Genomic DNA, 27,613 nt, shown 5'->3' on the forward strand with positions numbered 1-27,613 from the left:
TGCTGGGTGTCAGGGGGGTTTTTTATTCAGTCCTTGGTATGAGGAGCACACTAATAAAATAGCCTGAGTAGTTAACAGAGGAATGTAAGGCCATGATGGGGATCAGTTCTACTTCTACAACTGATTTCAATACGACTGCTTGCAGATCAAGGTACTATTCATCCTGAGTAAAATTGGGCCCTTAGGCAGAAATATTAAATCAGTTATATGGATGTGGATGCTGTGAAGTGGGGAATAGACTAGACAGAACTTTGGCTGTATCCACAAATTGCTATATTTCTATGATTCTACATGTCAATAGTTCCTTCCATTCCTTCCTCCCCCACAAATCAAAGTCATTAAGAGAAATTTCCACCAAAATAAAAAGCAATTCCATTTCATACAATTAGACTCTGAATCTTGAACTTAGCTCAAGAACAGAGATGGCTTGAAAGGATATTCTTTTCAGCACAACACTTCAGGCAGGCCCTACTTAACCTCACCCCCTGGAGCATCTCCTTCCTGGTGTATACAGAAAAATGACATCCTGTGGAGCAAACCTCTTAAATAGAGGAAGCCAGAATACTTCACCAGCTCATTTGAATAGGTCATTATGTGCTAAAAGGTCAAGGAAAATAATCCCAAATTCTAGTTCTTATATAGAATATTCAGAAATGCTATGGTATTTTAGCATAGAACAGCCAGCTGTGGCAACAGCATTGTTCTTCTTTTCCTAGAAGTGCTGAAGTAGCACTCAATCTATCTTCTCTGGTGCCTAGAGATGATCTTTAGAGGATCACTGCAGAAGTCTGTTTGACTTGGAATGTGGGACATATTCCTAATAAAATGTTCCATTTTAAGATTCCTACAGACAGCAATAAGATCAGAAATGTACGTTTTAGTTAAACCTTATTAAGCCTTACTTATTTTCCATTACAGATTGCTGCCTATACACAGCCAAAAGTATATATCTTATCAAGTAACTTCCACAATGCCCAGGAGCCACTTGCTTTTCATGTATATCTCTAAAGTAGGTTTTTATAAGAGGACATCCTCCAGGATCTTTGCCAGCTCGGATCTAATCCTGGTCCTTGATGAGAAGAGAGAGCCTCCCAAATGTTATTTACATAAATTGTAACAGGACAATATTTGAGCTCAGAAAAGAATCTGCTACTTTTGTAGGCAAAAATTGTGTGGCCCTCTGAACTGTTCTCATACAAGGTTATTAGCACAGAGGCAAAGATATATTATCCATGAAGTGGAACAAGCCCCCTTTATCTGCTTTTTCGCCCATTCAACTCTCTCTAAAAAGTTTGGCTTCTTGGATTGCCTTTGCAAATAATTTGAACACTTTAATGACTTTTCAGTGTTTGGTTCAAGGCATTTAGTGAGTGCTAGAAGTGGTTCTCAATCTTTCAGGCAACTGCACAAGTTTACCACACTCACAGATCACAGCTATAAAAGCTGGAGACCACCTACTTCCATTCATCAGTGCATACTCTAAATCATGCTGGACCTTGGAGTAATTCCCAGCTTTATTCTAGCAATTGCAATACTGACTTACAGCAGAGGTGGAACATTGCAACCCACAACAAAGGGCCATCCTTAAAGCTAGGGAAGGGGAACCTAGAGTACAAGTTATCAGTAAGTCTACATTTTAGTCACGGGTATTTTTAGTAAAAGTCAAAGACAGGTCACTGATAGTAAACAAAAATTCACAGCCTGTTACCTGTCCATGACTTTACTATATACCCCTGACTAAAACTTGGGGGATGGCGGAGTGGCTCAGGAGGGCAGCCCTGGGGGAGCCACGAGTGCTGGGGAGGGAGGCGCAGCCTGGGGGGCACATTGGTGGAGTTGGGGCAGGCTCCCTACCTGGCTCCTAGCTCCACATGCTGCCTCCACTCCATCCCAAGCCCCAGTTCTGCAGCTCCCATTGGCAGGGAACCAGAGCCAATGGGAGTGGTGGGGGTGGTGCCTGCAGGCGGAGGCAGCACATGGAGCTAGGAGCTGAGGGCGGGAGTCTGTGTCACCCTTCCGGGGAGTCCCCGCACGCACGTAAGCACCGCCCCACACCCCAACCCCCGGCCCTGAGCCTCCCACACCTAAACTCCTACTCCTGGGGGGCGGGGGGAGCCCGAGACTCACACAATATATGATAGATTGCAAACTCATTAAGGCAGGCAGCGTCTTAGACCCCATGGACAAGTTTGTGACCCAACCTTAGAAACCGAAAGGTCTGTAAGAGTGGGAGACAGATCTGTGGGGAAGGGCAGAGTACAAGCAGCTTCCTCTCTCTCACACTTTGTACCCTTCACAGGGTTGGGCACAATCCCAGCGAATGACTGGATCCAGGACAGCGTTTCCTGTGACATTAGCCTTGACACAGGATGGGTTGTTATGGCCCCCATCCTGCTGCACCCGCCAGTGGAGCTGACCCCATGTTGGGGAGGGATACACTGTACTCTGTGTACAAAATGCCTCCAGAAGTTCACAGTAGGGAAGTACACCTGTGCACTAAAAGACACACACTTTAGTTCTATCCACCCACATACAACATCAAGCATACTGTTGATGTCAACAGTTATTTTTTACTTCTGAATTTATTTCCAACTATACTGTTATCTTTAAAACTTGTACAAATGACGCCAGCTATTCCAGCTGTACCAGATCCTATAGGACTTAATAAAAATGAAAACTTTCATACAGATTTTTGAATCATTCTATACGATTTATTAGACTTTCTTGCCCTGCAATGACATTCTACTGGATGGTTTTTAAGTAGTACACAATTGCTATTAAGTTTTATAGGCTTTTTTACATTAAAAGTAATTTCTCTAGATCCCTAGTTTTCTTCCTTTCATTTTGTAGGATTTTTCCATGGGTGCTGTGAATAAACCCTATCCAAACCCCTGTGAATAAACCCTATCCAAACCCACAGCGAAAACTGTCATCTATCCAGGGCACAGTAAACGGCAAAAGATGAGGAACAGCATAAACTTGGCTATTTTTGTCTTCAAATATTTGTAAGTTGTACTGTAGTATCTGAAATTTTATTTTAAAAGCATTTGCTTGTAAATATGGAGATAAAGACCAAATTAGAAATGCAAGGGAAATAACTGTATTAAAGATGTATAGTAAGTTATTAAAAGGAATGGTTTTTCTTCTTACTTATGACAAAATTTCAGTCTGAATTTTTTAACCTACTGTTGTTAAAAGTAACATATAAAATGCATCTGAAGAACTGGGGTTTTTACCCACAAAAGCTTATGCTCAAGTAATCTATTAGTCTTTAAGGTGCCACTGGACTCCTTGTTGCTTTTGTGGATACAGACTAACACGGCTATCTCCTGATATAAAATGACTAACACTGAGATTAGAGGGGGGAAAAAAAAATCTCGATTCAGTTTGTTTACTTTGTACATTTGACAACAGTTTGTGTATTGTCAGTATTGTATCCCAGTATAGTCAGTTTTCTGTTGCTTGTTTGGGTCTTTCACAAAATAGGAGAAAAACATTTTATGTAACAGACAAGGAAATTTAGGTGCAGGTGTAGTTCCTGAAGTTACTTTTAAATATTTTTTTTTCAATTGGTTACATCTAAAGTTGATGGTGTCTCTTTAAATAAATTGTTGGTGTCAGTTCTTTAGACACAACGTAAGACTTTCAATTTATCAGTTTATCTGCATAGATGAGGTTAATTCAGTTTTACTTTTAAGTTTTCACACAGGAACATTTCAATTTTTATTATTTCTTCTATATGGAAATACTTGCCTGGATTTTTAGCCAAGCAGCATTATTTATTTTTGCAGTTTCAATTTGTTCCTTTGAATCTACGTAAATTCTTTATTATATTTCCTCTCTGCTTGTTTAGCTTTTATTGAGATTCACCATGAGTGGCTAACGTGTTTTCATATCTGTGTTTTCATGCTTAAAACACAACAGCAATACAAGCCTAAAGAGCACAGTTTAAAAAAAAAGTCTCACCATTTGCAATTCTGAACTACTAATTTGCTAACAAGCTTGTTCTCCATTTTCAGAAGTAATTTTAAATTGTAAATTGATTCAGACAGTAGATCAGACACAATAGTCAGAGGCAGATTAAGCTTTTGTGGGGCTCTGGGAGAAAGCAAGTGGGGCACCCTCCCCAACCCTCCCGCAGTCCTCCTCCCCCATCAGGAGCACCAGGCATGTGGAGCGGGTCGTGGAGTGGGGGCACCCATTTTTCCAGAGTCCCCCAGTTGGCCGGGGCCCCTAGGCATGGGCCCTGTTGGCCCAATGGCTAATCCGCCACTAACGATAGTAGTAATCTTACATTGTATTCTAAGACAATCACAGAAATGTCGGGCTGGAAGGGACCTCAAGAGAACATTAAGTCCAGCCCTTCTGCGCTGAGGCTGGCTCAAGTAAACCTAAACCACACATGACAGATGTTTGGCCAACCTGTTCTTAAAACCCTGCAGCGACAGGGATTCCACAACTTCCTTTGCAAGCCTATTCCAGAGTGTAACTACCCTTACAGTTAGGAAAAACTTTCTAATACCTAACCTAAATCTCCCTTGCTGTATATTAAGCCCATTACTTTTTGTCCTACCTTCGGTGGACATGGAGCTTAATTGATCGCAGTCCTCTTTATAACAGTCCTTAACATATTTCAAGACTTATCAAGTCCTCACCCTCAATCTTCTTTTCTCAAGAGTAAACATGCTCAGTTTTTAATCTTTCCTCATAGATTAGGTTTTCTAAACCTTTCATAATGTTTGTTGCTCTCCTCTGGACTGTCTCCACTTCATCCACATCTTTCCTAACGTGTGGTGCCCCAAACTGGACACAGTACTCCAGCTGAGGCCTCATCAGTGCCAAGTAGGGTGGGACAATTACCTCCCGTGCATTAACAGGAGTGTCATGTGTATGACACCACAGGATATTAGCAGCCATTTTCGCAACTGCGTCACATTGTTGATTTATATTCAATTTGAGATCCACTACAAGGCCCAGATCCTTTTCAGCAGTACCTAACACCTAGCCAGTAATTCCCCATTTTGTTGTTGTCCGTTTGATTTTGCTTTCTTAAATGTAGTACTTTGCACGTCTTTATTGAATTTCATCCTGTTGATTTCAGACCAATTCTCCAATTTGTCACAGTCATTTTGAATTCTAATCCTGTCCTCCACTATGTTTGCCCTTCTCCAGTTCTCTGGGACCTCACCTGTCCTTCATGAGTTCTCAAAGATAACGGAACATTTTGAAAGCCCTCACTTGCAGACACCCATCCTGTCTCCACCCTTTTCAACATCTACATGGAAAGCTAGTGAGAGAACAATAGCTTCACTGCCAAAAAGCTGAACACTTCGTTGTCTTTCAATTTGCCAGAGGTGCAACTTCCACCACCACAAGGATGTAACAATGACTTCAAGAGATCAGCTAGATTAGACTGAACTTGGGAAAAACAAAGGTGGAATGATGATGGTTGAAAGGGGAAGAATCTATAAAGCAGTTAGCCAGGATGGTATCTTCACCTTCCATCAAAGGCATCCCTCCTCCATTCATTTAAGTAAGGAGATGTGTAAGAGTCCTGTTTGAGTCACTGTTAAGCCTAGAAGACACACACACAATGCCTCAAGGATAAAGAAAAGTTCTTCCATTTTAGGCTTGCTATAAACTTTGCCCCTTCTTCCAAGATGAGGATCTGATCCAGCTATTTATCTCCATACTGGATTACCGTAACTCATTGTGGTTAGGGCTGAAGGTGGAAGTAATAGATAATACACCTAGATGTCTCCTCACCAGGCTGGGCCAAAGTGAACCCATCATTCTTCTGCTCTGGTCCCTCCACTGACTTTCAGTCCATTATTTGGTCCTGATCTTTAAAAATCATTAACAGTTCAAGTCACAGCTATGTCAGTGACGATCTCTCCAGCTATGTTGCACAAAGACAGCGGAGCACCTCTGGAGCAATGCACCTTATGCAGCCCAAAATGAAGTATGTGAGAGCAGGGGATGAAGTTTTCTCTGTCAGAGGCTGTGAAACCTTCCTCTACATCGCCAGAAATACATTTAAAATAGAGAGAGAGAGATCTTAGTAGTTCCTAATTGGATATGCATTGTAGAACACTAGGCACCAGATAAAAGAGGTCCTTAAAATAGGCTGGGTATTGGCCCTATTTTGGGGCAAATAAGTGGGTGGCGAGATGGTAGAGAAGATCTGAGTTTGTTAAACTAACCTCCAAGTAAGCAAGTGTTTCTTTGCTTCCAACCGCTGCAAACTGAATTCTGGTCTATATATGCTTAGTTACTGAGTAAATTAAATTTCCTTTAAGATACAACAAACTCCTCTCTTATCAAACCTATAAGCTTTATTGAATGACTTTAATAGAAGGGCATTCTATCAGGCCTTCACAGAGCAGAGCAGTCGTCATGAGCAACACATACCCATTCATCTGAGAAGAAAAGAAGGTTGAATTCAATATGGTGTTTCAATGCAGCGGACTAGGTTTTGAAAATTTATGTCACAGAAAACTCCATAATATGTTGATGAAATTGCAGCAAATACACCTATGGTGCATGTGCAATGTTGTGTGTACGTAGTACGTCCCCAGTCCTTCCTTCCTGGAAGCACCATCTCTGGAATTCTGTACTTTTGAGATCATTATTAGTGTCTACTGATTGGTGTTGTCCAGCGCAGAGGTGTCATCTCCACAAGCACTTCTTTTGGTGCCAACTACTCAGGAATGGCAAAAGAAAACATCACTCAGTGGTTCAAAAGTAGCTTGCATGATAAGAAATATACCCATCCTACCTTAGACTTCTGTCATCCTAGTATTTCAATGTCTTTGCACGGAAGCTAACGTGTCTGGGAAATCTCTTATAATTAGGATGATTTTGTTATTCTCAAGTAGCTAAATAATATACTGTATGGAACAAGACAGCAGTGATGAGGGGAATTAGGTGATTTAGTAGCTTTTTCTCTATAATTTCCCAGATAGCAGAACCTACCTATACACAAAAGCTTTTGAAACATTTCTTTGAAGCTGGGTGGATATTCTCTATTATCACATACTCTCTCATTGCAATGTCCGCTTGTGTCTGGGATTAAGGCAAATTATAAAGTACATCAACCATTCTTGTGATGAAGGGACTATGAAGCAAACCTATGTTTCCTTAAATTACCAGAATCACTTAGACGTTCTGGCAATGAACGGCACATTCTTTGACGACTGACAGTTACTGTATGGTAGCTGGTTAGTGGCCAGTATGGGGCAAATGGGTAGCCTCAGTCCAGTTCCTGTTGAACCTATGTCCAGATCACAAAGCACCATTACAAGTGGCACACTTCAGCAAAGAAATCTTATTAACAGATTCGTAGACTTTAAACCCAGAGCAGGACTGTTATGATCACTTAGTCTGATCTCCTCCTTAACATAAGCCATATAATTTTACCAAGTGATTCCTGCATCAAGCCCAACTTCTAGTTGAGCTAGAGCATACCTTCTAGAAAGACATCCAACCTTGATTTAAAGACTTTATGTGATGGAGAATTCACCACATCCCTAGGTAAGGTATCCCAATGGCTAGTTAATCTCACTGTTAAAATATTGTGCCTTATTTCTAGTCTGAATTTGGCTTGCTTCAGCTTCCAGCCACTGGATCTTACTATGTCTTGGTCTGCCAGGTTAAAGAGCACTCTGCTATCAGAAACCTTCATCCACTTATAGACTGTGATCAAGATACCTCTTAAGATCAATCCGTTTAGTTTATCCAAAATATCATTTTTCAGTCTTTCACTGTAAGACAGTTTTTCCAGACTTCTTGAATCAATCATTCTTGAAGCACTTTTTAAACCCTTTCCAAATTCTCAACATCCTTTTTAAAAGGTGGATACCAGAGCAGGACAGTGTATTCCAATAACAGTCTCACAAATGCCAAATACAGAGGTAATACAATTTATCCTTACTCAGTATTCTCCTTATAGATCCAATGTTTGCATCTGCTCTCTTAGCCACTGAATCACACTGGAAACTCATGTTCAGTTACCTATCTACGAGAACCCTTAATTCCCTTTCAGAGTCACTACCTTCCAAAATACAGTCGTCCCCCCATACTCTGTGATGTGTTAATTTCTAGATGTATGACCTTGTGTGCAACTGCATGAAAACACATTGTTATGCTCACCATCTATCTTTGATTGGTGATAATTAAAGAATATATGAAACTTTTTCTGAAAATATTTACTTCACTTAAGTCTATTGGAGTCTTCCATGTCTAAATATTAAACTCAATGAAAGACTGAAAGTACACGCCCATCAATCAGTGTTTGTGCATGGTGGATTCCCCAAGGCATTCATAGCTTCCTGCTATAGACAAGCACCTCTGCCATGCTTCCCAGTTGCTAGTCTGCCATCTGTCTGTCTCTTGGGAAGGAGAATACTATGGGACCAGAGGGTTCAGAAGTAACTGCCACAAAAGTACCACAGTGCTCAAGCGTGGATGGAAGTGCTTCACATGTGGAGTCACCTGCAGAAGACGACTAATAAATGGCTTGATTTGGTTAGATCAAGCTTTAAAGTTGTGTGATTCAATTGTGTGCGTGAAGTATCACTGCATGAAAGAGAGGAGACACAAAGTACAGAAAAAGGAAATGATTAAAGAAGTGGAGGGGGAGAGGGAGGAGATAAATACAGAAAGAAGGAGAAAGACAAATATCAAAGGGCAGAGATAACAGTGGAAATTTTAAAAAGGGAGTTTGTTGTTTAATAAGTAGGAAAACATGACAAAGTATATGTATTGAAATACATTATGGTTTCAGTGCCTTATGAAGAGGTCCAGGCCAAAACCAAGCACCTTCAACTATGTTATAAATTGGGATGCTGTTGTATAATTTCAGTGTGATAGTGTTTTTGCTTCTAAAAATTCTACAATAAGCTTACAATTTGGAATTAGAAAGATAAAGCTATTTTACATGGTCTCAAATGCTTTTTGGTCAAGTTCCTCTTTTAAATCCAACCCATTTTACATTTTATTAACTCATGAATAAAGAGTGTCATATTTAATCACATTGGCATTGCCCTTTTAATTTTAACCTTTAGTAGGAAAAACCTGATTATGAAGTTTATCCTGTTCCCTATTAAAATTTATTTTTTTAAAATGATAAAAACAAGTAAGGAGCCAGCCCTACCCATATGGAAACTATGGAAACTATGGAAACTTGTAGCTCATCCAGGTACTTAAAAAAAACCAACACCTTGCATTTTCAACAGCTCAGTAGTTTTGCCACTTGCTTTTGTGAGATTTTTTTGTCACACATGAGTTCCCCACCTCTGAATTGGAATATTTTTGTCTCCATGAGGTCCCCTGGATTTTGGAATCTAGTCCATTGTTTCTTCCAAAAGAATCTGGATCTGGTTATCTTGATGCGAAGCTGCAAAACCTATTATTTAGGGCAGACATTTGGATAGAGGTGCTAGGGCATATGGGGGTGGGAGTTTTGCTCACTGGCTGATTTATTCTGGGAGTCAGGCAACATATGCTGCTGTTTTTTTGCTTTTAAATGCTCTTGATTTAATAGATGGCAAAGGATTTAAAGCCTGTTTCAACTGAAAAAATATTTTTATAGTAGCCAAAGGCAATATATTCATTCAAACCCCCCAACCTTTTAGGGAAGAAAAGCAGAGGAAGAATTCTAAGGCAGTTTGTATCTGAATAATTTTGCACCCACTCAAACAACCACATTTTTAAGAAGTCATTCAGATTTGGCTGATTTTTTTTAATCCAGAAAGAAAAGAAAAGATTTTTAAAACATCATACCTATGGCATTCTATCATATAGTATTAACCATGTGACAACTACTTTTAGTAAACATGACTAACTCCACAGACTTGGTGGTGTGTGTTTTTTCTATGCACAGTATTGTACTCAAAATCCAAGTCTGTCTCCCGTACTGTACAATGCCTTAATATTTAGTATTTCTGTAACCACCATACTTTCCAGAAATAGATCTATAGACTAGTACTCTCAGAATACTACAAAAAGAGCACTGAGCAGAATGATTTCCATTTTTGAAAAGGGACGTACAACTAGGAGGAACCTAAACTATCATTTATCTCCATCCAATCTAGTCACATGATTAACTGCTTTGGAATTCCTTTGAAGTTGGGTGGAGCAAAAATTCTGTATGATCCCGGCCATCACGCCAAAGGACAAAAGCATGTACTATGCTGTGCTCAGATCAAAAACTAAAGATTTTGGACTGGACATCTGTAGTGAATTGCTTTGCTTCAGATCAGCAACAAAGGAAAGACACTAGCTGGCCAAAAATGAGACTCAAATTTTCTGGAAAACACAGCTTTCCCTCCAAACCAAATTTTGCAAAAATTGGGGATTGGTCCTGCTTTGAGCAGGGGGTTGGACTAGATGACCTCCTGAGGTCCCTTTCAACTCTGCTATTCTATGATTCTATGATTTAAACCAGCAAAAGTTAATCTATACCATGGAATTTTCTCTCACTGAACTATGATCGCCTGGAGATTTCACACAATTTTTTTTTAAATGAGTATTTCCTTCTATAATATTGTTAGCCAAGAGAATACTTCAGTGGTAAATTTTTTTACCTTGAAAAGCTCAGGGCTGATGCAGCATCTGGTTTTAAATTCAGCTATACCTTCTTGCATAGCTTACATCTCCCCGGCACAAGGCGGTCAAGAGTCTTTCCCACAGTTGCACAGTAAGTCAAGAGGCTTACCGAGGATCAGAATTAGATACCTTTGGCTAAAAAGTACACTTTGTACAGCTACTTCAGCCTTCTCTCCCATAGGAAAATCATCTTAAATATAAAGTTTATTATGGATTTAAAAATTCAGAATTGTGTTAATTACTTGAGACAACATTGTGAAAGTATCGAGAATATTTTATATTATTTATTATTTTTACCAACACGAAGCATGAAACATGAACATGAACACCTTCTCTCTCAGTCTTTTTCGTTTGGTTTCTAGAGGTGGGAGGAAGGTAGGGATGGGAAGTGGGTGCTTTGGTTTGTTAATTTCCTCAGTGGTGGAAGGACCACTGATATGAAGTTACAGATTCTTCTCATGGTGTCTAGTCCTGAAAAATATATACATTACAATAGGTAAGATTATTTAGGGTTTTCACTCATTACTTCATGCTGAGTTACGTTTTCATTCACATAATTAAAACTCACCCTGGCATAACGTTCTACATTCTCTCACTGTGATTTGCAGGTGTTGCTCTCTAATCTGCTTGTAGTAGGTGCCAAACAACAATATACTTGCTTGCTATCACACACAGTCAGCTCCATGTCTGCAGGAACAAGAGCCCCAAGCTCTCTCTCAGCAACAGATTATTGCACTACAAAAATATCAACCAAGCTTTCCCACCACTCTTTTTGTTTGAAACCCATGAGAATTGTATGGGAAATATTGTTTTGCACATAGGCAATACTCTTATACAGCACCATGTTCAGTATGAACTTAAGTTTATTATTTCATCATTTTATTTATTTATTTTGCTGTTCTAGAAAGACGGTGCACCACTTTGATTTTTTTTTTCCTCCTAGTTCATTTTACCAATTCAGGTCTATATAAAATCACATTGTGGTCTCACACAGTGCTTAACAAAATACTTTGGAGGGCTTTGCTTATTCCGCTCAAAAGTACTTTCCAAGATGCTGCAGATGTTTTATAGGAAAGAAGTCTGCTATTTTTTAAAAAAGTGAACTAAAGTAAAAACACCCTATTACACTGCCTCTGCAGTACATTCACAGTCTTAAAAGAAAACTCGTGATTGCGCAGTTCTCCCCCGCACTCCCGCTGCCTCCCCCCCAAAAAAAAGCCAGGAACAGGGAGACATTTTCCCTTTGTTAGTGCCAAATCTTCAGCTCTTTAAAAATAAATAAATAAAATCATATCCTCTCGTTCGAATAGCTGCTGCAAGAATCAACACAATTTTTTTTTCCCAGGAAGAAGAAAGTTAGTTTCCCATCAGGAGATCATGGTTAAAACAATTCATCAGCATTGTGACCAAGTGAAACTAGAAAATGTGCTCAAAAGCTACATTCATTCCTGAAGGGAAGAATGAGCTCCCTCATAATGAGGTCAGACTGGCAGCCAGCATGAAGAGGTTTTATAATTGCCAGTTTTGGCTTCAGAATAGTTAGTGGTTTATTTTTGCATGTAGTGTAGCAGATTTTGGAGCCTGCTGGGGCATTTTAAACTTGTACTCGAGGAGTCTTGAAATGAGGTTACAAATGTAATCTTTGTATTTAACCTTAATATATAGTAGTCCTTAACCTTAGCTTGAATTATAATTTAATATTTTTAAATAAGCACCAGACTGACTGTTATAATACAAGTAGACCTTAATATAAAATCAAAGTGTCAAGTTTAAGTAAATAAGGAGTGGGTGGGAAGCTTTTCTTTCCTAAAGAAGAGGGGACTAAATTACTGAATTTTAGAATAGTATAATCACTTCTGCTATAGTAAAGATTCTTTTGAAAGCTGTAATATATTGGCCACTTACTACTCTGGGAAGTCAGGGACTTTATACGTTCTGCACTTTGGGTATATTTCCCCTTCATGCATATGTGACTTAATGATAATGATCTAACACCTATAAAGTGCTCTTCATTTAAATGGCTACTTAAGTGCTTTACAAACTTTGCCAATTACTGCGTATAAGAATTGCTTCACCAATCAGCTGCCACTAAGGTCAACAGCGTACATTAACACTACACAACAGCTTAGAATAGCAAGTGAAAAATACAACTATATGCAAATGAAACTGCATGGACAATTTTGATAGGAAGAATGACTATTTATCCAACCTGGAATTTGACCAGGTGATCGGTATTAGCAGCCTTAACTCTTGTGAGAACTGTCATCAGTTCTTGGAGGAGATGTGAAACCAGATCACATCTCATCCAAAATAATCCACTTTAGCACTATGCCAAACCATTGCTTCAATACCAATTCTGAAGGAAGAGTTTTCTTGCTCAATCACTGATCTTTCCCTCAATACTTAGATCTTCCCTAGTGCTAACCTCCCAGACTCTGTCTTGATATGAGACAACACCTCAGGTGGTTGTCAGGCCATTAAAAGTCATGAGAATACTACATCAACTCAGAGGGGAGTGTAAGAGCCTTTCAGATAAAGCCAAACTCTCACTGAAACCATGGCCTCACGGAAGTTACTCGAGAACAGAAAACGGATATCACTTGCAGAAACCTGAACTGATCATAATTTATAGTATCTGCCAAAAGATATTGGTTGGTATTCTTGAAGTGATGTATAAGAGGCCTCTAGTACTGTCCCTGTCCACCACCTGATACTTATTTTAGATCACATTAAATGAAAACCCTGGAAAGGAAGGAAACAAAGAGGAAAAAACTCACATAAGAAATATTTTGATGACTTTGACCCAAAATACTCTTCCAGAAACTTTAAAATTCAGTTCAATTTACTTTCTCTCATAATTAAATAACAAGGGGACACTCAATGAATTTGAAAGGCACAACTATAAAACCAATAAAGGGTTTTACACAATACACAGTTATCCTGTGGAACTCATTATTGCAAGTTATAAATGAAGCCAAGACCCATGCAGGAGTAACAAAAATGATTGGTCCTGGATATGAAAAACAAGAACATCAACAATTATATTATATAGGATTATTTTTTTAAAAAGAGAGAGTTTGGAAGGGATATAAACCATCCTGTTTCAAGGCCTAAGATATCCACTGACAGAGAGGTTAGGAAGACATTTCCCTTCTGAGTAGGTTATTCCATGACTATGGGCTTCGGAGTTTCTTCCCCCTTCCTCTGAAGCATCTGGTATGGGCCACCGTCAGAGACATGATAGTCTACTAGATGGAACTCTGATCGGATCCAGTCTGGTAATCCTACATTTGTGTATGTTCAGACCCATATTAGTACGAGGAGTATTGCTACTAATAATCTGTATAAAAAAAGTCCCGACTCCGAAGAGCATACTATTGTCTTCATCCCAGAACTAGCATTAAAAAACCTCACTTCTCCTTGCTATATAAAATCTATTTCCTCTCTCAAAAACTAAACACCACCACCAAAATGCATTTGGGTATTTAACATTGTCAAAACCCTACAGCTTAAAGATACTGAACTCCACAGGATCTCTGCCACAGGGCAGAATGTTTCTCTTGTTAACATTTATTATGAAATCTCTGTAGGGTATGAGGTCCTAGCACAATCTCCTGTTCCTCTTCTGAGAAAAAGATAATCTTTTGGCCATTGTTTCCACAAGATGATATTAATGGTTCAAGATATGAAGTTTAAATTAGAGTGCAAAGCAGCCAATGACAGCGTAAGACTTTCTGTATAACATTTGATTTAACAATTGTTTGCATACCAGTAAAACTGAACAACAATGCCATAGGAAACTCTGCAGCAGGACACAAAGTGTTTAACATAAGATGACTATTGCATAAATGTTTTCCAGCCAGTTGTTGAGACTTGTACAGCAGTATGCACATATTTATCTTCCCTTTGGGTCCTTTGTGGGTTTCTTGATACAAATATGTATATGTCACAGTTACTTGAATTTCCAATTAGGTGTTGTAATAGTGTCCTTTGTTCCCATGTCATTTGACTTAAAATATAATTGTATCCATCTTACTCAAAAGAAGAAAACCTATAAGGAACGCTAATCTGAAAGCACTGCAAGGACTACACTATTTACAAACAGGTTTCAGAGTAGCAGCCGTGTTAGTCTGTATCCGCAAAAAGAAAAGGAGGACTTGTGGCACCTTAGAGACTAACAAATTTATTTGAGCATAAGCTTTCGTGAGCTACAGCTCACTTCATCAGATGCATTCAGTGGAAAATACAGTGGGGAGATTTATATACACAGAGAACATGAAACAATGGGTGTTATACTCACTGTAAGGAGAGTGATCACTTAAGATGAGCTATTACCAGCAGGAGAGTGGGAGGGGCGGGGGGTGAGAAAACCTTTTGTAGTGATAATCAAGGTGGGCCATTTCCAGCAGTTGACAAGAACGTCTGAGGAACAGTGGGGGGGGGGGAATAAACATGGGGAAATAGTTTTACTTTGTGTAATGACCCATCCACTCCCAGTCTCTATTCAAACCTGAGTTAATTGTATCCAGTTTGCAAATTAATTCCAATTCAGTAGTCTCTCGTTGGAGTCTGGTTTTTGAAGTCTTTTTGTTGTAATATTGTGACTTTTAGGTCCGAGATCGAGTGACCAGAGAGACTGAAGTGTTCTCCAACTGGTTTTTGAATGTTATAATTCTTGACATCTGATTTGTGTCCATTTATTCTTTTACGTAGAGACTGTCCAGTTTGACCAATGTACATGGCAGAGGGGCATTGCTGGCACATGATGGCATATATCACATTGATAGATGTGCAGGTGAACGAGCCTCTGATAGTGTGGCTGATGTGATTAGGCCCTATGATGGTGTCCCCTGAATAGATATGTGGACATAGTTGGCAACGGGCTTTGTTGCAAGGATAGGGTCCTGGGTTAGTGGTTCTGTTGTGTGGTTGCTGGTGAGCATTTGCTTCAGGTTGGGGGGCTGTCTGTAAGCAAGGACTGGCCTGTCTCCCAAGATCTGAGAGAGTGATGGGTCATCCTTCAGGATAGGTTGTAGATCCTTGATGATGCACTGGACAGATTTTAGTTGGGGGCTGAAGGTGATGGCTAGTGGCGTTCTGTTATTTTCTTTGTTGAGCCTGTCCTGTAGTAGGTGACTTCTGGGTACTCTTCTGGCTCTGTCAATCTGTTTCTTCACTTCACTTACAAACAGTGCTTTACACCTACTTACATTTTTGAGCATTTTAAATCTTGTGCCAATAAAAAATATGAAACAGTAATACAAAAAGTAACATTAAGATACATCAAATGAGGTAAAAATGAGAATCCTAACAATTGCCATTTGCTAATTTCAACCCTTAATAAAAAATAGAATATACATTAAAATATGGTGGGGAGGGAGAAATGGAATCACGAACAATGCAGTTTTATAGACTAGATTTTTAAAAAATATTAACTAGTAATTTGGAATGCCCCAACTGAGACGTATTTAAAATGGCCTGATTTTCAGAAAGTGAGAGCTGGGGACTTTCGGAAAATCAGGCCCCTTTAAAAAAAGATGTCAAATTGGGTACTCAAAATTTTGGGCACATGCAATCACTAGTCACTTTGGAAAATCTTGGCCAAAAAGGAGAGATCTTGCCAGACAAGCTTGCCTTCTTTTTAAAAATAGAATCACAGAATGAATAGATGAAAAGAACACAGTAGCTATAACATGGTGTAAAAATTTAACGTTAAACAGAAGCGCTCAGAAAATAAAAACTGGCTGAAGAAACATAAACCAGGAATGTCATTTCAGAAACATACTGGGGGTGTGGCACAAAGTTGTGTCAGCATATAGAACATTCTCTGTCCCAAGTAGCATTACAAATGAGAAAAACTAGGCAATTATTGTCTTCCTAATAACTGAATCCAAAGTCAGGGGGCAACTGACTCCTTACGCCATTATAAATGATACTCCTGGCATAAACCAATTGGGGAAAGGGTAAGTTGTTTAATGGGGTAGTGCAGAAATTAATGAGACAATAAGTCCAGTCTAATTTAACATCTCTATTTCCTAGAAGACTGGTAAGCAGCATGTTAATGAAATCTGTAAGCCAGTGTATAAAAGAATGGCCAGTGAAGATACAAATATATTTCTACAAGGAGCAAAAACCAAAGCAAGACAGATCTTAAAAAAAAAAATCCAGAGAAGAGAATTTTCAACACAAATGTTCAGTGGGTGAGAGAAACCTAGAAAGCAGTGTTCCTAAAAGAGACTAAGGCAATGGTGAGACTTATTCCAGCTAGCTCCTCCATCTTGTTTCCAGCTATTCTACAAGTGTCCAGGTTCTTCATTGCAAAGAAGAACTACAAGATCTGAAAAAGCAGCAGGAAACTTCCAGCCTCACTGCCTTTACCAACAGTTGCTGCTACATAAGGAAAGGAGGAGATGAGAGGAGAAAAGATGCATCCTAAAGAGCTACCAGGAATAGAGGAAGAAGGATTAACATCCAGGGGAAAAGAGAGCAAGGTAGTTTGACAGCACATCCAAAATAAAAGAGGAAAAAAAGGAATAGGTTACTGAGTAGCTCATCCATGGGAACAGAGAATCATGCTCACACAGAAAGGAGTCTGGAACAGAAAACCAGATGTCAGATGGAACTGAGTCAAGGAGAATGGGACGAGACCACAGAGAAGCACCAAATGCTGAGGAGATCCAAGTCAAATTTGCAGCACAGAGCCATCTCTACTTTATTCTCTGATCCAGCAAGTACTGAAGCACATGTCTAACTTTAAGCTCATAAGCCACTGACTTCATTAAGACTACACATGCTTAACATCTGGCATATACTTAGGTCCTGATTGAGGAGTGTAATTTACTCAACTCACAAAGGCATCACAGTCATTAATGAAATTAATGAGGTTTTACTCATTCCTTTAAAGACAGGTTTGTGTCCTTGTTAAAACTTAAACAGATGATTCTAAAACTAATTCCATTTATCTCTGAATGCTTCAAGACATTTACCCCTCTTTCCTCCCTCCCCCCAGTTTCTACCTACTAGAGATATCTGGGTTGAAAACAACCGCATGCTACCTTCAAAACCTGTCTTTTTCTTCTTATTTTATCCTGGAGAGAAGTCACAATAATTTGTAAATGAGCAGAGAAGCCAAACATAGGTTTCTTTCCGTACTGCTGGATCAAGCAGGAGGGGAATTGGGACTAGAGAGGAGAGCCCCTGTTTACACACAATGGCCACAATGCTCTACTAGTCTTAAGTCTAGTGATGGCTTTGTGATCCCGGATGTCTGATCTGCCCAGTCCTGGCAGAAGTCAGAGTAGGCCTCCTGCTGCTCTAACTTTTGCTGCTAGTTTAAGCTAAGAGAGCTTATACCAGTGGGAGATCAGGTGTACAACAGCTCAACTCTGCCATGCCCTTATGCCTTCTCCCGAGTTAGGCCAGCACAGATTCTCCCTAAGAGGGCAATTCTCCAGTCAAAAGCTCTGACTGGTTTAGGTTCACTCTGTGCCACTTACGAGATGCAAAGTAAACCTGGTGGATCTGAAAATCCAGCCCAAAGATGTTTAGTCACAACAAAGGGAACACACAGAAAGCAGAAAATGCCTATGTATACATCAGCCTGGAAAGATTAAATGTCAGTAGACATAGATTAAACCATATGCACACAAACTGATGAAAAAACATTTCCAACGATACTTTGCATATTTGTAAATTTAGATTAAGAAAAATGAGTTTTGACTAGAGTTTGATTCAAGGATATTTATTTTGTATATTTTGACATTTGATGTTGAAAATTTGTGTTTCAACAGTTACAAAGCTTTAACTTTTTGAATCTCGGTGTCTAAATAATTATTATCTGACCCCCCCCTCAATATTTCCTGCAACTAGGAATATTTATATTGATAAATAATGAAAAGCCACCTAAAAAACAAACATCAACATTATCTATCCAAAATAAAAATTGAATTCTGCCAAGCCTGTGTATTTATGGTTTTCTCCCCCCAAGTTTGCTCATGTGAAAGGGCTGCTTTAAAATAGATGAGTTTGCCCTTTACCTGACTCAGTTGGGGGGCTAAATCCTGCTCTCTTACCTCATGAAAAACTCCCATTAGTATCAATCAGAGATTTGATCCTTTCGTTTGCTTTCTCCTCTTCTCCACATTGCTGTCCTGGGATGTTTACCGTCACATATGTTATATCCACATTTTACTAAGATTATGAGAACAAAAAACAAAAAAAATGAAAAAATCAGCACCCCACCACTGGGTTTCTGTGGACAGAAACGTGGTCAGTAGGACCTAGAGAAGACTAACAAATGTTTTCTAACTGTGGAAATAGTATATTTAAAAGACCAGGTCTTATGAAAGTTAACAAGTTTTTTTTTGTCAAAGACTTCAAACTTGTCCCTCCCCGCTCCATAAAAAATGGAACACCAACCCCAAAACCCTCACAAAACACCTGCAACAGAAAACTAAACTTGTGGGAGCCTGACCCATAACAAAGCAAAAAAGACCAACTTTCATACACTTTTAAATGCGTATTAATAAGATTCTTCCATGCAGTTTATTGCCATAATTGGCTGACAAAGAAAAAAAACACTTCGAGGATAATAGAATACTCCAGCATTCATGTGTGCTTAGAAGGAGAGCAACTCAATAGTAATAGTTAACTAAATACAAATCGTATTCGTGGGAAACCAGCCAGTAGGAAACCAGCGATAGATAAGCAGAATCATTATAACCACAGTAACAAGATAATTTTGAAGTATAGGATATACATTTCAAGGCCACCCTATGTGTATGGGGAGGTGGGGGGGGGAAATCATAAACAAACTCTGTTGACATTAGCTTTTTTTAGCTTCACTAATTCCCCAACGCTAAAGTGAAAAAAACAAAACGTATCGTAAAATTGTTCATTTGGATGATCACTTTCCCAACATCCCCCCTGCCCCAAATGAAACACTACAAATATTTGCAGTAGATTTTTTTGATACGGGTCCCCTATTCAAGAAACTATCCCTATGGTGCAGGGTACACGTAAGCTCATACTTAAAGTCTCACTGACTTAAACATGCTTAAGAATTTTCCTGAACCAGAGCCATATGAGGTCTCAGACAAAACAAGCAAGGTGTCAACATCTCACTTCTGTACAGTATTTAGCAACTATGTCAAACCACATGAGGTCCAAACATACAAACACTTAAATGCAAGTTTCAGCGGGGCACTGATTTCATGAGTAAAGTTGCTCATGTGAACCCAAGTGTTTGCAGGTTCAGACCCCAAGAATGCATATCTGTTGAAACAAATTAAAGGTTTAACATGCAGTAAGTTATGCACGGACAATTTTACATAACTTTGCATGCCTGTTTAGAAACAAAAAATTACTTTTCTTAGCAAATGACATCTCATCAGACTAGTTAAAAAGCATGAACACAGAAAGTAGGAGAAAGTCTATCATATTAATTTTATGCTATTTACAGTACTTCTAGAGAAAATGCATCAACACATCAGGAGTCCTTTTTCCTGATGTAAATGACACTAGCTTTTTTAAAAAACAGAAAAAAAGGAAAAGATTACATTCAAAATAGGAGCCAGATGAAATGTAACTGAGTCAGCTCAAAATGTATTTTTTCAGGTAATTGTTTTCTATGCCAGAATTTCAGCTGCCACTTTTATAAAGGCATCTGCCTATGAGTTTATTTGAAACCTTAAAACCACACTGCTGAGGCAAACCGACACTAAATAGCTTCTAAGTCACTTAGGAGCGCAAATCCCATTTACTCTCATGTGCTCCTAAATCACTTAGGCACTTCTGAAAAGCCCACCCAATTGTTCTTAGTGAATATTTTAGAGAATCATTCTTCATCCAACTAGAGCATACAGTTCTTTTTCCAAACTGATAAACTCGTCATTTATTGTGTAAAAGCCTTTCCCTGGCTCCAAACTAAGGCTCTTGTAAAACAGCATATTTAATTAATAGGTTCTGACAAAAATGTGGTTTCATTAACAGCAATTCTCACCAGGTTCCTTCACTCTTTAAAGCAGTGGGTGTGTATACTCATCATCATCTAGGTTTTGTTCAGATGCCTGAATGTCACCAACTCCCTTGAATCTTTTGAACATCTCTTAGATTTGAGCAATTGCTATAAGCCTGCTGATCCTTTAATGGGCAAAATGATTTACCCTACTGTATGCTGGTCATGACTCTCTAATAAGTGCATAGGCATATTTTTTTCTCCTGCTTACATGCTATGGATCCAGGCAAAGTGTGAATAAGTGCTGTGGTGTAAAGGTCATAGATATAGGACTTTGGGGTACCTGTATTGAGCATGAAGATCCAAATTCTCAGCTGGTGTAAGTCAAAGTCAATGGAGCTACCACCATTTGCACTAGAAGACAATTTAGCCCTCTACCTCTAAATGTGACCTACAGTAGCATTTCTATTCATAACACAGTGGTTTTAAAATTTTACTCCACAGTATCAAAAGAACAAACACCACTAGAACTCCCAGATCCCTTCCAGTAACACTGAACCACTGTAGTCCTGATGGTTTGAGAGAGACTGAAAATTTAACCCATAACTTGCTAATCCTCAGCCTTAGTCCAAGCCACAAGACATATACTCCCAGATTTACCCCTACCACCATGACAAATATTCTTTGTACGATCTGCATGTTAGATGTGTTTTCTGCAGTGGCTAGCACAATGGGATCCCCCTGGCTTCTACGTGACTGAAAAAAAAGAAGATTAGGGCTGTTCAGTTTACACAAGTGATGACCAGTGGGGATATGACAGAGGTCTATAAAATCATGAATAGCATGGAAAAAGTGAATAGAGAAGTGTTATTACCCTTTCTTGCCTGATAAAATTAATAGACAGCAGGTTGTATGCCAACAAGAGGAAATACTTTTTCCACACAGCTCACAATTAACTCATGGACCTGATTGCCATGGGATGTTGTGATGGCCAAACGTATAACTGGGTTCAAAAAAAGAACTAGATAGATTGGCTATTAGTCAAGATGGTTAGGGATGCAAACCCATGCTCAGGGCAACCCTAAACCTCTGACTGCCAGAAGCCAGGAGTGAACCACTCCATAATTGCCCAGTTCTGTACATTCCCCTTGAACCTCTGGTACAGGCCCCTGTCAGAGACAAGATATTGGGCAAGACAGACCATGGTCTGACCCAGTATGGCAGCTCTTATGTTCTTGTGGGTTAGTACAACATAAATAATAAAATCAATAATAGTATACAATCAGTGTTCTAACAATAAGATTTAAGACTAGATGTTTTCTGAGAATTCACCAAAAGAAATATGTCACATTCTTTAACATACCTAAAAACTGAATAGACCTGTTTAAGGACTAAATTATTTCCCCTGTTTAAGACCAAGTTTTAAGTATTTGCATTATAGCACACTTTGTCTCCATGGTAGTGTATATGAAACAAATGACAGTCCCGGTTGCTATTTTAACTCACTTTATGGCTTTGCAAAAGAAAAATATGCCAACATTTTTGAGAAGATAATGCATAGTAATTTTGTCACGAAGAGGACTTAGTAATGCTAGGCACGCATTTCTGCAGTTCCAGAGAGGGTGTTAGAGCTCTTCAAAGCAGATGAACAATCCAATGCGTATAAGCTGCATTTCATCTTTAAGTCAAACACCACACTCGTCAGCAGACCACCATATGGCTTAACCACCTTATTAACTCTTTTATTCCAAAGATTTTTTGCTACAACATTAAAATTCCTGCTAAACAAAACATTTTACTCTCACGTTCAAAACGTATTTTTTAAAAATTCGACTGCCTTGATCTATTAAAATGTCTTTTGTTGTAGTTTCATTCTACTAAACGGCCTATTAAATGTTTCCTAAAGCACAGTAGTTTGATCTGTTTCTCTGGGGAGAGTTGTGGACGAAAGGCTGTATGGAGTTTTCTTAAGAAGGAACCCCTATGCAATACATGATGCTTATAGTCTGCATCTACATATACACTAAGAAAACTGCACCACTACAATGTGCACCACCAGTGTGACTGCACTGGTGTAAGCTGCAGAGGATAGAGCATTGCATCAGCACTATCTTGTTTGGGTGCACAAAGTTTATTGAACCACACTCTCTACCGGTGTTGCAGGGCCTGTGGATCATTCCGCATTCCAACAATCTCTGACGCAGCTCCCTGGAGCACATACAGAATGTTTGTGATATACAGCAGACTGTTAAACTGCTCACATTCTTGTTTGTTCCACTTGATGCTTTAAATGCTGCTGTCCTGTCCTAGGGTCCGCATATATCCTGCAAAACCTTTACACTTGCAAGTGCCATAGTGGAGAGCAAGTTGCTCCTTCTGGAACCACTGCCAGACTGACTGTGGGCCTGATACGATATTATGATGAATACCATCACCTGTGGGTGCATTGCTTCAATATGCAAGAAGTCAGACTTGATTCTTTTCTGTCTTTAATTTACTTCTTGTTTCCTTTTCGTGTTTTGTAGCTGAAATAATGGTCTCTTTCTTGTCTTCTTCGAGGATCCATAGACATGAGTGATCCAGACCCCGCCATGCAGCCAAGCAAGCTCCTACTAGTTCCTCTTTGCCTTCTCTACTACAGTGGAGTAGGGTATCACTTCTCATGCGAGTGGGTGGGTTATAAAGGGGTGCTGGGACACTATGCAGAGGTTAATGATTTTACTTGGGGATATGGGCATAACCCTCTGGGGAATCCGTTAACTGAAGTCCTTGTTATGTTCTCTTTTTTCCAAATCTCAGCAGTGTGGGAGATGCTGCTCAAACAGCAGATGGCCACCTGATGCTAGCCCCACTAAAAAGTAGAAGACATTTGGGGAAGTGATTGTGGTAACCAACAACAAATTTGGTCCTTTTTGCTTTCAGGAATTGAATTTCTGAGAGGCCAATACAAATGAATAAAAAGTTTCCAAAATAGCTGAGTTATAAAAGCTGTTTTTTATTATGCGTGCGTGCCCTTCTTTGATCTGGGGAGTGGGGTTGCTGAAGAGTGCTGGAAGAGGAGAGGTAGTTTAGGGGGCCAGAAAGAGTTGAGAATAGAAGAGATCATCTCAGCTGCTCTCAGGCTGAGTGGGAGTTTAGAGGACAGAAGAGAGCAAAAAGCAGATGAGACCTGCATGCGGCCAGGTTGCCAGTCCTCTGAGCTGTCTAAACCAAAGCTGTCATGGCAAGGTGGGAAAGAGCACTGTGGGATTGCCCTGGTAGGACCAGTAAACCTGGGTTATTTGCTGTTCCAGTTCTTATTGCTTACCCTGGCTCTGCACTGGTGCAGACTGACACATTAGTGGATGACAGAAATTAGCCCTGCTCAGAGCCAAATGATGGTGCAACAGCTCTGTGCATTATCATGAGCAATTTTGTGTGTGTCCAAACAATGGTTAGCACACTGAAACTCTAGGAAAGACAAGGCATTATGTAGTCATTGACTATCACAGGTCACAAATGACAGAGAGCAAGTGATCTTCACTTTTGACATTAACTTTTCACGTTTACAATATGGCATATCTGAATATGCCATATAGCACATTAAACACATGTAAATCTGGCTCACAGCATTGAGTAATGCAGCTATTTTAAACCCTGCTGCTAAGCAACACTGATGAAATTAACATGGCTTAGAACATATTTTTAAAGTACTGAATAGTCCAAGGTGTTTTTTAAAGCTGTATATGTATATTGTACTCTGCACAGTCAGAAATCACATTCATAAATCAGTTTTTGTAGAGCTGGTTTTTAAACTAGATGAGCTGTTTCTGTTACAGTGATGTGGGTCAATATTCAAGCAGTGATGCTTCCTGCAAGTTACAGTTCAATCCAGGATTTTTAGGCCCTAATTTTCAAAAACAGGTGCACAACTGAGGCTCTTTAGTTTATATTTAAACATAAGTGGCGTGATTCCTCTACATGTTGAGCCTTCAGTCACTCACATTGACTTCCAAAGGCACTTCTGGGTGCTTAGCACTTCCAAAAGCCAGGCCACTTATTTAGGAGGCCCCTCCGCCCCCTAATCCATAACCCTAGAGCATCTCTCTACATCTGCTTCACTGATCCATGTTTTTTCTGATAGACCTTTTGGGGGTGGAGGGGGGAGGATCAACAGTGATCAGATTTGTGAACAATACTGTAACTGGGGGGTTAGGAACCACACAGGAGGACAAACTACAAAGCACTTCACACACAGCTGCTTTACACAACAGCAGCTGAAGAGATGGTGTGAAATCAGAACTGGGGGACTCTGGCAGGAGGAAGCCCACAGAAGGATCACTCTTACAAAGTGACTGATTACTTGAGAGACTTTGGGAACTACTGGTATCAAATGCCTCCCTCTAATCCCTGCTGATCATATCCACAGATCCAGATTGATGGACTTCCAGACCTGCCTGTCAACAGGCAGCATGGAGTGTATTTATTGCCTCTGATCAATCCAGCATTGTCTGCTAACACATTGTACTACACCTGTCTGTCTTGCTTCAGATGCATACACCTCTCGGCTATGCCTGATTACGAAATGTCACCCATTGTAGACAAACATACCATCGCTTCCCCTAAACTTGCTGCTCTCACAGTTATTTTAAAATATTCATCTAAGAATGCTGAATGTTGATGCTGAAATCAAAGAAAGTCTTTCAAAAGTTAATGTCCCTTATCAAGGTTCTGCTTTATTTTAATGACATCATTCACTTAGGACTTGGGGCATAGACTTAAGTGGCTTTTGCTACCTTATTTGAAGTAATTCACTCATTGCTGAATCTTTCTGCTAATATCCTTTAGGCCTTTGCTTATTTATTTTATTTATTTATTTTAAAAAAAGACTAGAGAAGGGATAGAGTGATGATATTCCTTCACTACAGCATAGATCTTTTGTTACTTTGTAAACATGATTTTTCTGGTCTCCCATCCCAAACCTATTTTCCACTGCTTTGGGCACAACTGGATGCAGATTTCAGTCTGGCTCAAGCTGACAGATCTCTCATGCTCATGAAGCATAACGAACACAAAGTTGCTTATGGGCCCAGAGACTTTTATATCACACCTTTAAATACAAGCACCATTGGGTTATTCTTCAAACAACATTTCATCCCGACTTAGGCAGACCAGTGATCTATTTACTGTCACGGCAGCTGGGTTCCCAGCACTCCTAAAAGTGGTCTCTACCTCCACAAGTTTATATAAAATGACTATTTTCCCTCTATCAGTCTGACCCTTCAACTTGGATCACATTTTGTAACAGTCCCCTCCCTGTCCCTAAGTTCACAGTAAAAATAAATAAAATAAATAAAACATTGGTCCCACACATTCGCAATCTTCCTGGGCAGCAGCAGATCTATTTTTTTAAGCTACCAGGAGGAAACATCACACTACCTTTCAATGTAGGGCACCACACATTTAAAGACTGCTGCTTAATTCTCCCTCCTTCCATCCGGATGTACCAAAAACTAGTGAAAGCCGCATGACTAATGAGCCTCTGAATTCCAAGCTGCTAAGAGGAGTCAGGAGGTGTCTCGGTCACTCACCTCCAAGCCCTTACAGTTCCAGAATGTCAAGTACTATCCTTAATTTGCCTCTCACTGGAATTTCTGAGAACCGTGACAGAAGTTATGGAACAAGAATTTCCTGGCATTAGTTGTAATAAAAACGAAGGATTTGGACTGCCTTATTGCTCATTTATCACAAATACTAACACTTTACAGAAGAACAGAACACGTTCTAATACATTGTTGCTGCTGAGTAATCCAGGTTCAACAGCTTTAAATCATGTGAGGAAAACAATCCAAAAGGAATTCATTCTGGTTTTTGACTCCTGCCCCATTCCTGCAGTTCCTTCCAAGGCATATGCTTTTTTATTCTCCCTGACAGTCAAACATACACGCTAATAATCATGTGAGGTGGAATTTGAGAGCTAGTATAATCCTCTTCTGTCAAACAGATATTTCATCCTGACCTCAGACTCCCTTCTTTCCATGGAAACTTTAGTGCTACTGAGCAGCAACATCTCCTTTATGAAAAAAATTTATGAGAAACTTTTTGTTAACTTCTGATCTGACCCATGAAGTGAATACAGGGTTAGGATCTTCACTGATTCTAAATTACTGTAGGAACATGCAATTCATACAGACATTTCCCTGAAAAGGTTTTAAAAACCATGTGCATTGTAGACTACTAGGAACTTTTTTCTCTAGAATTATAGTGAGTTTACTGATAAAAGGTTGGAATGAGCTGGTACTGTTTATGTTGTATACCACACTGGCTCTTCCTTGGCAGTCTTATTGGTTTCTGCAGAAGAGAGAGAAAGGAAGGAAAAGTAGTTTCTAGCCCTTTTAGTTTTGAAGGTTACCTTTTAACTAGAATCCAAGGAAGTGCTGTTTGCCCAAGATAACAATGAATCTGAAACAGCAGCATTAACAGGAGGTATGATTTTGCTCATCTCAATGGGGTGTTAAGTCTATACATTAATGACAATATAAAATAGCAACATTGTTAACTATTTCATTGCTAATAGTTTCATATATTTAACCTTCTTTACAATCTTCATGCATATAGTTTAGCCATCTTTTTGAATTTACTGAAGGGAAATACTCCAGCTCATTTCGAAAGTGTTAGCTCACTGAGATTTTCTGAAAGCACTTCAATGTAAGCGTACAGCCTATGTTCTGTTCCATGTACGTCAAGCATTATTTTGAAAAATAGCACAATTTTTAAAACAGTTTTAATGGAAAATAAATATTTTTGAAGGAAAAATTAAACTTCATTCAAAAAAATGTAAGTGGTGAACAAAATGGTTGGGGAGGGGGGTGTCTTTTTAGAAGATTCCTCGTTTGTCTCTTTGTTTTCAAAAGCCATGCAGAGAATTTAACACTCCTTGGAAGTTTAGTTGTTTCACCTTCTCCACAGATTTAATTTTTAATTCCAATTTGTATTGTTCTGTCCCCTTTGACTCCCTGTAAGTCATCAAGTTCAGTCTGGCTTTTAATATCTTTCCAAAATAACTTTTGG

General features: G+C 39.3%; 1 protein-coding gene across 8 annotated transcripts in view; it reads right to left on the reverse strand.

The window, feature by feature from the left end:
- The window catches only part of GPM6B (glycoprotein M6B), a gene marked incomplete at its 5' end in the record, with an annotated part of 137,415 nt that overhangs the window by 54,829 nt on the left and 54,973 nt on the right, over nucleotides 1-27,613 (reverse strand). Inside the window, one exon of one of the 8 annotated variants that reach the window (XM_084610679.1) lies at nucleotides 18,681-18,798. The exons of the other annotated variants lie outside the window; for them this stretch is intronic. The remainder of the gene's footprint in view (nucleotides 1-18,680; nucleotides 18,799-27,613) is intronic. 8 annotated transcript variants of the gene reach the window in all.

The sequence above is a fragment of the Lepidochelys olivacea genome, assembly GCF_965140295.1.
Source record: "Lepidochelys olivacea isolate rLepOli2 genome assembly, chromosome: 1".
NCBI classification, from domain to species: domain Eukaryota; kingdom Metazoa; phylum Chordata; order Testudines; family Cheloniidae; genus Lepidochelys; species Lepidochelys olivacea.